The sequence below is a fragment of the Mustela nivalis genome (assembly GCF_964662115.1).
Source record: "Mustela nivalis genome assembly, chromosome: 5".
Classification (NCBI taxonomy): domain Eukaryota; kingdom Metazoa; phylum Chordata; class Mammalia; order Carnivora; family Mustelidae; genus Mustela; species Mustela nivalis.
Genome location: NC_139024.1, coordinates 31,719,150 through 31,729,797, shown reverse-complemented (window position 1 = coordinate 31,729,797; position 10,648 = coordinate 31,719,150). Strand labels below are relative to the sequence as shown.

At 41.6% G+C, this 10,648-nt stretch overlaps 1 long non-coding RNA gene across 1 annotated transcript; it reads right to left on the bottom strand.

Moving 5' to 3' along the window:
• Positions 1 to 3,223: 3,223 nt before the first annotated feature.
• Positions 3,224 to 10,428, bottom strand: LOC309864076. Its single transcript, XR_014311374.1, has 4 exons — positions 10,233 to 10,428; positions 8,999 to 9,121; positions 7,127 to 7,236; positions 3,224 to 3,814 (listed from the first exon to the last, which is right to left on the bottom strand). It is a non-coding gene; the product is annotated as an uncharacterized lncRNA (long non-coding RNA).
• Positions 10,429 to 10,648: the final 220 nt, after the last annotated feature.

Below are 10,648 nucleotides of genomic sequence, written 5' to 3'. Positions count from 1 at the left end.
AAAGTTCTGGCACGGGAGGAGCAGCCCACTGTATATGGGGAAGGTTTGCAGATTATATACATCTGGTTCACGGGGGGAGAGCCCTTCGAGGGTGGAAGGGAGAGATTTTGCCTCTTCACCTCCAGAAATCTTAGCCCTGGAGGGACTGAAACCCCAGGACACAGCACGCCCAGCCCTGGGGTTGACCCTTGTTATAAATCCCTCTAACTGAGGCTGCTGTTGGTTTTCTTGAATGATACACAGTACCCTTCTCCTGGAAAGTCTCTTACGCTGCAGTTCTCTCTGATCAGACTTCTGGGGCCCTTAGGAGGGTTAGTGGGAGAGATGGTTTGGCCCATCAAAAAATTCTCAGAAATGAAACTCTATATTCTCCAAACTGAGCCTTCACAACTAACAATAACAGAAGGTAAAACAGAAGCAAATGATGGCACTCATTACTCGATCAAGTGTTGATTTAGGAAAAAGCCATGCTGAGCTAACTTAATCTGTTTTTTTTTTTTTTAAGAGTACTCTTCTTATTAATTATTTTTTCTTTTTCTGTTAAAGGAGAGATTTAAAAATTGAACCTTAGGGCTAATCTTTATTATAACACTAAATGTTCAAATACAAAAAGGAATAATGCTTATGGCTTTAAAGTATATGGTACTCATCTCTGTTGTTTAGGTAGACAAAGAAACCTACTTGAATGGATTTAGAAGGGGCATTGACAGTTTACTTGCTACATGCCAGGTACTGGCCTAAGCCCCTCTAAGGAATTACTTCAGTTAATCCTCAAAATATGCCTCAGGATTATTATTATTCCCATTTTACAGATAAGAAAACTAAGTCTTGGAAGTATTTAGTAACTTGCACAAAGTCCTACCACTAACAATGACTAGAATCGGGATGAGAATCTAAGCAATCTGATTCCAGAGCCTACACTCTTAACCACTAGACAGTTTACCTGCAAGAATAAAGAAAGTGTTCTGAGGCATCAGCTTCCAGGCTTCTAAAAAAATGGTGGCCAAAAGGGACCTGGGTGCCTCAGTCAGTTAAGCACCTGATTCTTGGTTTCAGCTCAGGTCATGATCTTGTGTGTCCTAAGACCTGGCCCCACATTGGGCTCCGCACTCAGGAGGGAGTCTCCTTCTCCCTCCTTCTGTGCCCCTCCATGTTTGTGTTCTCTCTCTTCCTCTCTCTCTCTCTATCAAATACATAATAAATCCTTTAAAAATGGTGGCCAAGCCTTTTAGTTGCGAGACAGCAGGCCCTTTGACCCAATCAAATGAGCCTTTGCTGTTGGCCAGAACTCCCACCAATCTCCCCCCCAATGCTCAGCATGTGTTCTGGCTTATGGACACAAGTTCTGCTCCTTCTTCACCATCCCGTCTTGATTTGAGTCTCCATCCAGGTTTTACTAATGGTTGTTAGAATTAGACAGGTAGGGCCACTTCATAACAGCTCTCAGAGAGGGCATTGCAAGCCATACAGAGAAACTTATCACCCTCAAAGTCTCCATCACAAGGACTGCTTTGTACACTGTGTGATCAGATGCAGAGGTGGCAATAATAAACTCTTCACAATAATTTACTTGTCTCCAACCTACGTCAAGGAGAACCCTATCACGTTACCTCCACCAGAGCAATGAGCCATCAGTCTACACTTGGAAATAATAGTATCTTTCATTTGTGATGAGCTTTGAAGGTTACAAAGGGCTTTCACAACTACTTAATTGTCACAAAAACTCTGAACTTTTTCCCACTGTCCCTATTTACAGATGAGTATGTTGTAGTTCAGAGAGAGAAAGTACTTTGGCTCAAAGTCCTACAGAAATAGTAGACATGACACCTAAAACCCAAGTTTTCCATCTCAAAATGTGGTGTGCATTTCTAGTATGATGTCACTTAAGGCAGAATTTCACCCGTATTTATTTTCATTCCTGGGGGTAGATGTTCTTAATGGTGTATGTACCACACACTTTCTCATGTACTCTGTCTGACTTTTAAGTAGATAATAACCACCCAATCAACCTGGATGACTTGAGTGTTAGATAATCCCTTCTGTCTATAGGAGTCATCTGCCATCATCTAAATAACTTTAACATGATTCTTGACATTTATAATCAGGGTTCAGAAAAATCTAAAGTAATAGACAACTTTTAAGAAATAGAATAACAGCTAGTTTTGCATTACTGTAGACACAATACTGGATTAAGAGAGGGCAACATGAGTCCCCAAAAGTGAACATTTGGGCAAGTCACTGCCTTTCCCATTTGAAATCTAAGGGTATTGGATTAGCATTAGATCATCCCTTAAACTCTCATGTGTTATGAGTCTGTTCATTTTAGCTGAGATTTAAAGGAAACCAACAAATGTAGAAGCAACAGGAGGCCAGCAAGAATTATGTTGGCTTCTAGAATTCCCCTGAACCACCACCTTCAAGTCTCAGGTCACAAGAAGATAAATGCTGGGAAGAATTTGGAGAGCTCATAGAGCTGGGTTGGAGCCATCCCTGCAGAGTCTCCCTTAAGCCAGGTGGGCAGAGCCCCCCACCCCCCCCATAGGCTTCCAGGGTCAACATCTTTCTCAGAAACAGCTTTCTACTAGCAGTGAGTTCTTCCTTGTCTACCTCCTCAATCACACACCTCATCTGTGCCCTTTTCCTTTTCTTCCAGTTTCTGTGGTTGAGAAATCTTGGATGACTGCCAGTGGTATAATAGCAAAACACAAGAAGCTGTTTGGCCAAGAATAGGACTCAAATTTAAGAGATTACTCAGGGAACCTTTCCCTTAAACAGTGGAAGAAATTCTGGTTGAGTTCCAGCATCCATTCTGCCTTTCCCAGATGAATACCAATGTGGTTTGGGGGCTTATCAAGGGCAGGTTCTGAGACACATAAGCCAAGGGTGGGATTGTGGTATTTTTCTGATCGCTCTTGCCAGTAACCGGTTTAAAAATCCAGCTTTGGGCTAATCCGCATAAGGCCTTAGTCTGATAGCAGCAAATGATTTTTTCAGGGATTGACCCTTCCAAGTAATCTCTGGGACCTCTTTCACTACATCATCCTTGCTCATTCAAGTCCAGCCATACTGACCTCCTTGTTTCTTGAACATGCCTGAGGGTCTTTGTATGAGCTGCTCCCTATACCTGGAGTGATTCTCTCCACACACTCCAAAGCTAACTCCTTGATCTCCTTCAATATTTAGCTCAAATATCACCCTCTCAATGAAACCCACTCTCTCCATCTTTTTTTTTTTAAGTTGTTATTTATTTATTTGACACAGAGAGAGAGATCACAAGTAGGCAGAAAGACAGGCAGAGAGAGAGAGAGGGAGAAGCAGACTCCCAGCTGAGGAGAGAGCCAGATGTGGGACTCGATCCCAGGACCCTGAGATCATGACCTGAGCTGAAGGCAGAGGCTTAACCCACTGAGCCAACCACCCACTCTCTCCATCTTATTTGAAATTGCAATCCATTCCTTTATCACCCCAAATTTCTTTGTTTTCCTATTTCCACCCTCCATAAGATCTTTTAAACATTTTACAGAGTGTAATTATTTATTACATTTATTGTTGCATATTTTCGCTCACTCCCATGTAAAGCACGTGGTAAGGATCTTTGCTTTGTTCACTGCTTCACCACGAGAGCTTACTCCAGTGCCTGCTAGGTTCAGCATTCAATACCTTCTATTTATTGCATGTTCTTGACATGGTGACCTCATCATTTTCCTTTCTCCCGCCTCCTTTCCAGGGTACGCACGATGAAGAGATGCAGCTTTGGTAGTCATAAAGGGTTGGGAACTCAAGGCCTGGGCAAGAGCGATGATGAAGCTTTTCCCTAAGGGGGAGAAATGAATCTCAGGTCTCCCATAGCACTTGGATTTTCAAGCTTTCAAAAATGCTACATCAGCATGGGCTGGAAACAGCACAAAATATCTCTATTTGGTCTAAAAATAAAAGAAATTTTAAGAAGTCCACTGTGATAAAATTAAAATATGGAACCCAAGGGTCTTCCGAACTGCTACCTGGAGGTTTGCTGTGGAAATTCTATGAGCTATTGTTCTGTGAGCTTTAGTATAGTTGTAAAAACAGTGGGTCTTTGCAAGTGGCTGCTTTTCTTTCTCTGAAAGAGCTGTAGGTGGAATTTAGGTATACTGTTCAGAAAAAAGAACTTTAGAGAAGTAAATGCATTTGGGGGTCTATACAGTTTCCATGAAGATCTCTATATGGAACATCTGCATGTGTCTGAACTTGAATGCCATCTGGGAAGACCAGAACCCCAGTCTTGCAAAAATGGCTCACGGGGCCCAATGGTAAGTGGCTGACACCACTCCTGAGGGTATAGACCTCCTGCGTGGTGATCTGAGGCCTCCCCCAGGCTGACTAAGGGAGGGAGACAGCAAGGCATGCATCAGGACCACAGGACGTGACACTGTAGCCCAGTCAGACGGTATTTTCACCTTTCCTGGCAGAATCCCATGAGCCCATCTCCTTAGGCAATTTTAGATCAATTTAAGGCAGGAAAAAAATGTATTCATGGAACATTATATCAGAAACTAATGATGTACTGTATGGTGACTAACATAACATAATATAAATTTTAATAATTAAATTAAATTTTAAAAAGAAAAAATGGTACTCACATCGATAACATATTCCTACTCCACAACCTTGAATATCTGAAGTGATACCATTTAAAACAGTACCCTAAGAGACATGATTAGGAAATATTTCACAAAGAAGAGGCAGCAATAATTTTTCAATTCAAAAATATAAATTAGGAGGTAATATCTCTAGTTTCACAAGGAAAAGGAATCCCTCTTACTCAGCAGACTCCAGATTTATTTTCTGCATTTCTCAAAGAGCTGTCCTTTGAACAATTTCCCTTGTATCTCAAGAAATGAAGACCTATCTTAAAAAAGTCAACCCGGAAATTATTAGAATTGCTCTCTTTCCCACTAGAACACATATTCAAAAGAATACATAAAAATACTCTGCTGCTGTTTTTCTCTGTCTCTTCCATTCTATAAGCTCAAACAGCTATTCAGCCTCAGAGCTCATGTCCCAAGATTCCCTATGAAGAATTTCAATCTCTTTCTCAAAGCTTTTGTGCTATTTTTTTCTTGTGATATTAATTAATCCAATAAAATATCTTAGAAAAACAACTTATGCTTTCACAGAGTCCTCTACCTTAAATATAATTAACTCCTCAACTGAGACACAAACTTTACCCCCAATCTTGGGTTCAAGCATCAGCCATCCACCCTTTAAAGAGTACATAATCTCTCTTCTTATTGCTGGTCTGTATCCATGGACCAATTATTTTACCATGCTCACCTTAGTCCCTTCCAGGCTCTGATCAGTCACATAATTGTCTATTACTTTCTGTTTCCCCTTTAGTCTTGTGTCAGTTCTAGAGTCAAAAATCATGGCTCTGATGTGCCATTTTTAGCCAAGATGCCCACTCTACTTTGAAGGTTATGGTGATTCCCAGAAGCCAACAGACTCAAAGTCATGCATTGAACCTTCTTGATACCTGAAGTTAGAAAATAACTATATCAAAGGCTCTTAACCCAAAGTCCCACATGTGGGCTTTAGGAGAACATCGGAGCCCCACAATTACACAAAAATTATGTTTATGGTTCTCTGTTTGCATTTCTTCTGGGGAACGAGCACTTAAACTTCATCAAATTTTCAAAGTAGTTGATGACACCCCCAAGATTAAGAATCCCTGGAATAAAGAACTTTGACTCTCCTGATACATGAGGAAAAATGTGGATCAAAATCACCAAAGAACCTGGTCCTCCCAGATGAGACTAGATTTGCTGAAGTAAGAACAATTTAGGCAGTTTCTGAAAATAGAAAAAAGTGCCTATTGGACAATAAAGTATTGTTAAAGATGGTATAGTTTAAATAAACCCCAGGTCCCCAGTGACCACGGTGAGCAGGGCCTGAGATGGGCTTTGAGATGGAAAACCCGATAACCCTCAGTCTTATTTGCCATTGTAGATCCTGGGAGAGACTCTTCCATCCTTTTCATTTACAAGAAAAAACTTTAGCTCTGATGGAGCAGAACAAATAAATCCAAGTCTACATATGCAAAGAACATCCTCCCTGGCTTCTCTTCCAAACTATGGACCGTTTCCCCCATCGGTTTAGGTATCATAGCATTTTGCCCACAAGTCAGAGACAACCAGGTCTACCAGTTTCACTTGCCATGTTGGGAAAATTCCATCAGCAGCACAAGTATCACAAACCAACGGCAGTACTATTGAATGCAGGTCTCTGTGCTAAGTGCTTTATATACATTATCTCCTTTATCATGAAACAATCCTAGAAGTAGGTATTCCTATCAACTCCATTTCACAGATGGGAACACTGATGTTAAGAAACACGAATTTGTGCATCAAGGTTCACACAGCTGGTGTGACAAATCTGAAATTTAATCCCAGGTCTGCTTGACCCCAAAGCCTGTGTTCTAAACCACTGCTCTATAGGGCCACCCTCAGACAACTAAACTGGAATGGAGTCCCCTCACGTTGCAAAGCAATTTTTCCAAAGTATAAATTTCACAGGTGTGCTGCAAAAGATGTTACCATGATCAATACTTGAAAATGCAAATGCAATCATTATATTATGTTCACCTCAGAACACAAAAGCTTGATTGCATAAAAATGCTGCTTTTATTAGTAAACAGGAGAAGGTTGAAACAGTCTTGCAATTTCTGTATTGCTTTATCACTACTAGTTTAGAGTATGAAAATTTGATCAAAGCAGCTTCTTAAGAATTCAGTTTCATTTATATTTTCAGTCTCCAAATATAAATATGGCTGTGGCACATATCAGGGACATTAAGGACACTTGTATAAAAATGGAATTGAATGTTGCATTATAATCCTCTTTTTCACCCAGCAGAATTTGGGGGAAAAATAATATACTTAAGTATATTGTTTTGGAAGCCATAACTCAGCAAAATGTCATAAAACAAAATATCTCAATCTTATATGTGATATCAAGTATTCATGGATTATATTTTCAATAAAAGCATATCTCTTGGGTTTACTGCACCAAAACAAAAAGTGATACAAGATTATAATTTTATGACGTGTGACACTTAGAGGAAAAAAAAAAGATAATTTTTTTTCACTTACTCTGTATTGTCAAAGCAAATCATCTCCCCAGCCGCAATTCTCTTGCTCATGAGGTAAGAGGTTGGAAAGGGAAGATGCCTCTAGTCCCAGTGAGGGTCTTCCATGTTTGACTGGCAAGGAGAGAAAAGAGTCGTAGAAAATCTCCTCACCATTATCTAGCTAGAAAATTCCCCAGACTTCTCTCTCAAAGAATCTAAGGTTTGACTCCGGAAAGGATTCAAAAATCAGACTCCTGGGCTCTACAGGGCATGACAGCCGCCCGGCCGAGGGGAATCTCGGCTTCCTCGGTGGTCATTCTCAGCTTTGGCCACCAATACTGGGAACCAAGCAAAGAATCTGCAACTCAGCACGAGAAGCATTTGGAAGGAATTTTCTGAGAGCTGTTATAAATCAGGGACCATGAAAATCAGATGCAGACACATCAGTCAGGAAAAGAGCTTTGAAAACTCTCGTGCATTTGGCGGTTTCTAATTTAGAAGCAGACTCTGCCACCGACTGCTGGTGTGTTCGCCTGATCTGTGGCACTACTCACTCTAACCTGGCCCACTGGGAAATTACTATCACCTTGGCTCAGAAATCAGTTAAAACCATGGAACTCGCCATATGGTGTGAATCGGGCTTTGTCAGGAGGTACAGCGTGAGCACCCTTCCGAGGCTGTACCCACTGACAGGCCAGGGGCCCGTTGAGTCACAGCTGGTGAGGGAAGCACGCTGCTAACCGGTAGGCTATGGATGGCATTTCTGAAAAGGTCTCCTCTCTTAATTTTTACGAGACCTAAATTTCTTCAAAAACCTAAGAACAGAGTTATCTTCAGATATGCTTTCATTTGTGCTCCCTAGAGAACAGAAAACCAAAAAACCAAGCAATTTATCTTATATTTTAAGATTAAAAGTTGCCCAAAATTCACAGGTGAAGGAAGGATTCTGTTGACTGGTAGTATCAACCAAAGAATGCCACCTTTCATGAATTACAGATTTTGTACAGTATTGCTCATCTTAGCTGCCCACCTGAAGTGGTAGGGGGTTAAAAAGAAGTTTCTCTCTAGCGTAAGCTTGCTTTCTTTCTTTCTTTCTTTCTTTCTTTCTTTTTTTAATGATGAAATGCTTTTACCATACATATCTTTTTCTTGGACTTGACTTTTCTTAGAAACAATTTAACAGGTACATGGGTGGCTCAGTCAGTTAAGCATCTGCTTTCAGTGGGGGTCCTGATCTCAGAGTACTGGGATCAAGCCCCACATTAGGCTCCCTGTTCAGTGGGGAGTCTGCTTCTGCCTCTGCTTCTGACCCTCCTCCTCCTCTCCTGCTCCATCTCTTTTTACCTCTCAAATAAATAAAATCTTAAAAAAAAAATTTAACATCTCTGGAATTTATGTTTCTTAATATTTATAAGATATCTTAATTTAATTAATGTTTCTTTTTTCTTAGTTTCAATCAAATATGGTATTTCCATGGTAATTTACCTAATCTAAATGCCCATGTATCCCTAAACTTCCTTCCTTATAAATATGCCCAGAGCTATTTTGAGATAAACCGAAGACATGAAGGAGACCTCCCTTATATCTGTGTCTGCAGCTGGCCCTGCTCTGCTTTCCCCCAAAACTCTGCTCCTCACCTGGGGTCCTGGGCAGTGACAGACCCCTGTGGTAGCCCAGACTTCTCACTCCAGGCTAAAGATGACCGGTTCTTACCATGACATCTACCACCAATAACATCCTCCCCAGGCTGCCTTCTTCTCAATATTTTGTATTCGTGTCTCCAGAGACATTTGCTAATGGAAAATAAAGCAAATTGTATAAAAACTAAAAAGACAGATGGACAAGCTCATGAATGGGAAGACCTGGCGAAGGAGTCTTCAAATTCAGACTATACCTTAAAATACCCAGGCCCTGGGGTCTTGCATATCAGCCATAGCTTCTGAGATTTTCCCTGGCATTGGGGACACTGTAAAGGATGATATCATGGCCCCACAGTAGAGTAGGGTTGACCTAGTACCTGCATAATAAGATAAAATAGGAAAGTAAAACAAAACAAAATTAAATCAAAGCAAAAATTCCTTCTTAATTGTCTCAGAAGATGCAAATGGACAGCCCCAGGTTTGTTTGTTTGTTTTATAGCTACTTCTATGTGTATTTGGCTCTATTGTCTGCTACCTGGTATTTTAAAAGACTAATAAGGCATTTTATATTCTATACCACAAGGTGCTTAAGCAGTACCACTCGCAGTAACATGGGAGTCAGGGGTAGAGAAGGTGTCTGGGGAGAAGACTACTGGTAAAAATGCTCTGGTGTTGGGGCACCTGGGTGACTCATTCGGTAAAGCATCTGCCTTCAACTCAGGTCATGATCTTGGGGTCCTGGGATTGAACCCGCCTAGGCTTCTCCCTCTCCCTCTGCTGCTCTCCTTGCTTGTGATCTATCTGTGTCAAATAAATAAAGACATAAAAACAAATTTTTAATGTTGTTGTGTTGATAAACTAGTAGGACCATGGGTCAGGCAGGAAGTGAAGCTGAGCTGAGCTGTGAAACCAAAAGCAGAGCAGGTGGACGGTATAGATGAAGTGTCTGGCTGGTGTCGTCTCTGGGGACGGCAGCGGGACTCTGGGAGTCTGGGGACCCAGACCAGAGGACCGTCCACTAGTGTGCTGTTCCAGCCTGGGGGACAGTGAGGCTGAAGAGGCAGAACATGTGGAGAGATGGGAAGAGGATCAAATATAGAGTTGCTGAGGAGGGGACGGCCACATTTTGGGGATCTGAAGTGGACCAGAAATTAGCGAGAGGGACTGAGGTGCAATGAGGGTTGGAAATAGGAGGGCGTCCCATGGTGGAACCTGAGGTAAGTGATCAGACACTGTGAGAGGTCGCTAGAGAAATGTGGAGTCTGATGGTGACAGGGTGGCAAGTGAAGCCTGAAAGGGGAACGGCTGGAAAGAAGTCGGATGTGAACATCAGCAAGTAGACGGCTCCAGAAGACAGAACATGAAGGCTTCGTTTCGGAAAACCGGATGGCCCAGAAAAGCCACAGAGAGCACACACCACCTTTTAACATACTTGCTAGCCAAGAATCCCAACTGTTGCATATTTAGTAAAATAAAAGGTACACTTACTTAGTTTTGAGACATCTGAGGAACTTCCCAGCTATTTCAAAATCACCCCTTCTCCCACAACTTCATCAGCTCCCCACTTGGACAGCAATTATCTGTTGTGGTCAGGACCAGGGCATAAAAATCGACCTTTGTCTAAGGTCAACACCAGCACTGTAGTTCTGGCTTCCTCCTTACCACTCAGCAGCTGCCCTTCTAGAATTTACTGAAAACAATTCCTCTGCCAGGAAAATGTGCCAGGGCTCTATTTATTGATTTCAGAAAGCTGTGACAAACAACCGTGATGCAGAACATAGTATTATTACTCAGATCTCTCAATGGACTTAGGTCAACACTGGGAAATCATCAGAATCACGGTGGTTCGAGGGCTCGCCAAATTCTCCTTTGAGTGGATTTTTTTGGAGACTTACTGAACTTCG